The sequence below is a fragment of the Gadus morhua genome, chromosome 8 (genome assembly GCF_902167405.1).
Source record: "Gadus morhua chromosome 8, gadMor3.0, whole genome shotgun sequence".
Lineage (NCBI taxonomy): Eukaryota > Metazoa > Chordata > Actinopteri > Gadiformes > Gadidae > Gadus > Gadus morhua.
In genome coordinates, this window is record NC_044055.1 from 28,368,386 (window position 1) to 28,373,983 (window position 5,598).

General features: G+C 38.9%; 1 long non-coding RNA gene across 1 annotated transcript; it reads right to left on the bottom strand.

Annotated features, from left to right (window-relative positions):
- Positions 1 to 1,193: 1,193 nt before the first annotated feature.
- On the bottom strand, positions 1,194 to 5,161 carry LOC115549128 (uncharacterized). Its single transcript, XR_003977702.1, has 2 exons — positions 5,039 to 5,161; positions 1,194 to 3,603 (listed from the first exon to the last, which is right to left on the bottom strand). It is a non-coding gene; the product is annotated as an uncharacterized LOC115549128 (long non-coding RNA).
- Between the last annotated feature and the right edge of the window lie 437 nt (positions 5,162 to 5,598).

Here is a 5,598-nt window from a genome sequence, read left to right on the forward strand (position 1 = left end):
TTAGCATAGAAAAAGAATTTGCGATTAATCGCGATTAATAATAGTTAACTATGACTTAATGCGATTAATCACGATTAAATATTTTAATCGCTTGACAGCTCTAATATATATATATATATATATATATATATATATATATTGCCTAATTATATATATTGCCTATATATATATATAGGCTATATATATAATTAGGCTATAATTATATTATTTAGCGTGTAATGAGACAATCTATAGCCAAATTGTCGAAGATGCCCGAGAATCTCCGGGGATATCAGCATGGGAAATCGGCGAATCAGACCCATGAACCTATAAAGAAAGACGTCATCTCAAGCAGGAGAGAACGTTTGCGGTGCTGGTTTGTGTCACGTAAGTACAGGGCTCTCATGTCTCATGCATTCGGCGTGAGACACACGCAATTCAACCCATGCACACGCTCGAACCTGGTCTCACGAAAATACGTGACACTGTCACGTTATTTAATCTATTGAAACGTGATCAGGGACACGTAGGCCTATTTTCTAAATTTTGTATTTCAATTGGAAGTAGGCTATTTGTCGTGTCACTACCCAGACAGCAATGGGGCGTCGAAAACGGGTTGATTGTTGGTTAAAATAGTCGGTTTCCGTCAGACGACTAAAATTCACCGTTGAATCAACGTGGTGGATAGTCGTTATCTCAACGGTCGGAGAATGTCGAAAATACTACGTTGTTTCAACGATGATTTGCGTGCTAATTTTCAACGTCATTTACCACACGTCGAAATGGCGTTGAATTGAGGTTGTAACGCATATTAGCAATTTTCCTGATATTTCGATTGTCATTTTGTAATGAGATAAATTAAAGCTTTTCCTTGTAGATAATCTGCAGGTATGGCCATTGAATGTTGCAGCTACAACTATTTCTGGCAGGAAAACTGGTCTATATACTTTTAGCAAGCTCACACAAACAGCTTTCACAAATGCAATAAAGATCACTGGTTAAGAAAACCCCATTACAACAGTAGCATTTGAGAGGGGTTAAAACACAGAAGCTGCAATTTAGAAATCCTAGTAAAGTGATGTAAACACCATGAGAACTACTCACAATTCACATTAGTTCAGATCCAAAGTTAGTCATAAGATAAGCCCCAAAGCCCACTTACCTCATTGATTTCCACGCCCCTATTCTTTGAAATAATTACTCAAGAGTTTGGCTTGACAAAAGATTAAGGTTTTAATACCCATTTGATTGTGTTTTTGGAAAACTGTTAAGGAATAAACAAACTACATTAATGGAAATGTGTTGCAAGGTTGTAATAACACAGAAAAACAAGTTAAGTTGAAATAAACGAACATACATGTAATGGAGCGGGAATACAGTAACCAGGGGTCAGCAACCTTTTCAACATTCAGTGCCAGTTTGACATTTTCTCGTTAAGGTGCCATAAGAAACAATATATTAAATATTGAGCTGAATTATGACACAGCGACCAAAAATATTTCCAACATATTAAATGTTTGTTATCTCAAACATCTCAAAGCACTACTTTCAGAAACTTATTCAAAAACCCATTTGCACTGAGAAATGTAAATGTGGAAACATCCGCATCAACATCTTTAAAGACATGTACAGCTTTACAAAAAATATGTGAAGGCCATGCATACAGGCTACAACTATTTTTGATATTTCAGAACACTGCTTTCAGTGACTAATTTAAACATCTTTGCACTGGTAGGAAATGCCCAAAACAGAATAAAGTGGGGGAAAAAAATCTGTAATGATTTTGCTGCCGCATTGTAGAAGGGAAGACATTGAATAAAATATATATTTTTTCCCAAGTGTGCCAATGTAGTATGCAGTATAATAAACAATGAGGCATAGCAAACACTTGAGGAATGGCTTCAAATTACAATCCCCAAACATAGATGTGGACAAAGGAGATGCATGAAAGAGGCAAGTAGTTGTCCTCATCTCCGTAACAAGAAATAGTGATGGCAAAATTTACACCCAAACAGCAGAGGTGCATTTAATCAATGGGATATGTGAAATGGGCTTTTTTTGTACCTAAATCAACTGTAGATGATAAAGACTGAACCAGAGGATAGCACACTGTTTTGAAGAAAATCACATGCTGGAGCATCGCTTATAAAGGAGCACACCTTTAGAGGTTTACCTCTGAAGGTTCTCTCAGCAGCTGGGTGAGGTCATAGACAAATGCTTTCAGGTAGTCATACATCATACACATTGTTGGTAGACCTGTGTTAAAACAAAAACTTGAAACTGACAAAAGTAATGATACATCAATATTTCTTAGTAATCAGACTTTTTATGGAATTTTGGAACAGAATAATTAAGCAACATCACACGAGAGGGAGTGCTGTTGTACTACGGCTGTGATTCTCTTCGGCACTCGGCCAACGGCCTCATACCTACGACCGAATCCCAGCCGTAGTACAACAGCACTCACTCCTGAGTGATATTGCTTTTATACAACAGTTCTACAAGCACCAATCATTAGTTAACAATAATAATTAACATATTATGATCAGATTTCTTTGGTTCATTAATGATTTATTTGGCTCCGCCAACACAAATAGATCCGCAACTGGACTGAACTGTTGCCAAGCAACACATAAACACATTAGCATTACATTAGGTTCCCTTGGTCCTCTTCTGGCGACCATTCTTAATTCAACTCCAATGTTATTCCTGGAAACATGTTCATATTTGCTGTGCAAAGTTAGCTGCAATCTAAGCTACAAAAAGATTGTTAATAACATTAACGGTTATGAGAACACCCGTAAAGCGGAGCGATACGTGTATAGTTAAAAGACCCAGTGCTGTTATACTCTATATCTAGCCTGGATACCAGCCTGAACTCCGCCCACAAAATATTTGGTCTGGAGAATCAGTCTGGAATTGAGCTCGTTGGGAGGTATTAGGTCAGATCAAAAAGTGATCTGACCAATCAAATTGTAAGGGCGGGCTTTATACGTTGATGGACAGATGATACACATTAACGTAATCAACCACGTCACCAAAGAGCGCTCAGCGCTTTTACTTTTTTTCCCAAAAATGCTGACCGTGTTGCCAATTTGTCCGTGTATCCTTAAATTCTTTTTACAAAACAGGCATAAATCGTTTATGTCCATCTACTTTTTCTACTTCTTCGAACGTGCGCTCAGTTGAGTTAGTTTGAGAATAGCTGTGCTTCGCACAACATACGTCACATACTACGTTGCTCTGATTGGTTTTAGGTCTATCCAATTGAGCGAAGAGGCATTTTCCTTCCTGGTTCCGCCCTATAATCACCCAATGGTTCGGTCTCAGACTCATATTCTGACTAGAATTATGAGTATGACATCGCCAGGCTACTCTATATCAGCACTGGAATGCCTCTTGTCCAATCAAATTACTTGGTCGGAACTGACTTGGATAATTTGTAATAATCTTCATCTTCTGCCTCAACGTCTTGTAGTAGAGCTTCTTGGCCTCTTGTGGCACAAAGAACTGCAGCATATCCTGGAGTGCATTCAGATTCCATATATAAATAGTTTTCAAAAAAAAAAAATCTGGTATCTGGAATTCTCCATTCAGCCCACTGCACGCATTCTCCTTCATCTTCTGCAAGACACAAATGCAAACATAAGAAATGAATGAGCGAAATCATAACACTTAGATTTATCTGCCAGTTTACGTCTACCCGCCTGTCCAAACAGTGGCGGTTGTCATTAAATCTAGGCACTAAGGCCACATACAGCTGATGCTCATGAAGTAAGGCAGATAAGAAACTGATAACTACTGATTTCTCCTTTCCTGGCACAGTCCTTAACATATGTAATGAGGCTAAAAACTTATAACATTACATAACTGACGACCAGTCTAATGACCGTGAAATTCGCAGGCAGTATCGTATGATGTATGCACAAGCTAATATTCTTATCAGAAAATTTGGTATGTGTTCATCTTCTGTGAAAATAACACCTGCTGCTTCTTGCTACAAAAGAAGCGGCATTCAATTATGGTATGAGGCTACAACTCAAAGTGCCTAGATGGAGTAGCACAAGCCTTCCGTTTGTGAATGTTGATGTGCCAACTTGTCCTGCTGTTCTCAGAAACCTTATGCATAGATGTATGTGTAGACTACTGTGTCTTGCAACAAGTAAGGGATAATGGACCACGTTAGACTATCAAAAGTTAATACACGCTCTAGATAATGCGTCCCCAAAGCGGAGGGCTGATCCAATGTGTTGGGGGCGCCCTCTGGAGGCGCCCTTAATTAATTAATTAAAATATACGAAACAAGCGAAATTAAACCAAACATGTTCCCAAATGGAACAGAGAAGGGAGGGGCGGGGGATTAAAGTTAGGGCGCACTGAAACCCTCACCGTAGTACGCAGGACAATGCGACAAAGCCATCTATCCCACTCTATAGAAAATATCGAGATATATCGCCATTCAGCCAAAAAATATCGGGATATCATATTTTGCCCATATCGTGCAGCCCTAATCTGAATACAGACGTCGCAAAACCTCTACATCCAGCTCTCCAACAAGAAGTTGACAACGAAGACCTTACGGATGGCACAAGCAGGCGATTTGTTCACTGATGCATTTCCAATGCAAAAACCCTGACAACCAATTGGAATACAGACACTGCAAACCCTCTCCATCCAGCTCTCCGAGAAGCAGTTGACAACAACGGAGACCCTACAGATAACACAAGCCCGTGATTGTTTCACTTGCTCCAAATTAAACGGTAAGGGAACTAATTTCAGACAAAGCATCTTTGCACTTTTGTTTTTTTCAAAGGTATCTGATGGGTTTGCACAAATAGGAAGTAGGCTAATTATATTTGAGGTTATCTGGCACAACATTGTATTGGTTATTGTTGGTGGCATCATTGCATTTTTTTTTTACAAGCAGTCGCAATTGCAAGAACTAAAATATTACTGACTGGCTATGCAAACTGCAGCTTACTGATGTTTCATGAATGGTCTTAGTGAGTTAATATTTCTTTTTATGGAGTTTCTACAGAATTTGCCTGTTAAGAGTTACCTTTGCCCTTAAGAATTCAATACACGTCAACACAAAATAACCTTGTTGTCCTGGAGATGTTTTGAACAGGCATGCCAGTTTCAAGGCCCTCGGTCAGGACTCGAGTGTGAGACACTGCTTCAGTACATGTCTGTGATAACTAACAAATGACAGCTTTTGGCCACCCGTTTCTACTTAAAATTGTCTGTGATAACTAACAATATGACAGTTTTTGGCCACCCGTTTCTACTTTCACCTTTGATACTGAGAAATTGTGACAATACACGGATATATAAAATGCAGGTGCGCTGCTCTGTAGGCAAACCACGAAGGAAAAAAGGGTAGCTGCTTCATCTGTTCTTTTTAGAATTGTATGTCTTGATGTTTATTTTATCTAGCCATCTATTCTCTTGTTTTTGGCTATGTGAATGAACATCCGCGTCGATGCCTCGATCGCAAGTCCAGTGTCGCGAGCGGACGTTGCCATGACATCTAGAAATCAAACCGTATTTAATGGGTTGTAGTGAGTGTAACATAATTCACCTACAGTATTTTGTTATGTGTTGTTCTTTCAATTGTGT